This window comes from Chrysochloris asiatica, unplaced genomic scaffold (genome assembly GCF_000296735.1).
Source record: "Chrysochloris asiatica unplaced genomic scaffold, ChrAsi1.0 scaffold00015, whole genome shotgun sequence".
Lineage (NCBI taxonomy): Eukaryota > Metazoa > Chordata > Mammalia > Afrosoricida > Chrysochloridae > Chrysochloris > Chrysochloris asiatica.
In genome coordinates, this window is record NW_006408533.1 from 32,848,546 (window position 1) to 32,848,791 (window position 246).

Here is a 246-nt window from a genome sequence, read left to right on the forward strand (position 1 = left end):
TGAGAAGTTTTACTCTGACACACGTGGAGTTGCTATGGGTTAGAGTTGACTCTGTGGTGATGGTTTTTCTGTTTTGTTTTGTAGGTTCTCACAGAGTTGAGACATTTGGGAGAGATGGTGTGTTGGGGCTGCCGGCTATCCCCAGTGTGTTTCTCAGGCAGACTCTGGCCTTCTCTGCACCTTCTCTGTCTCCTCCCACCACGGTGTATGTGGAATCCTCATAAACCATCTGTTTCCTCTTTCTTT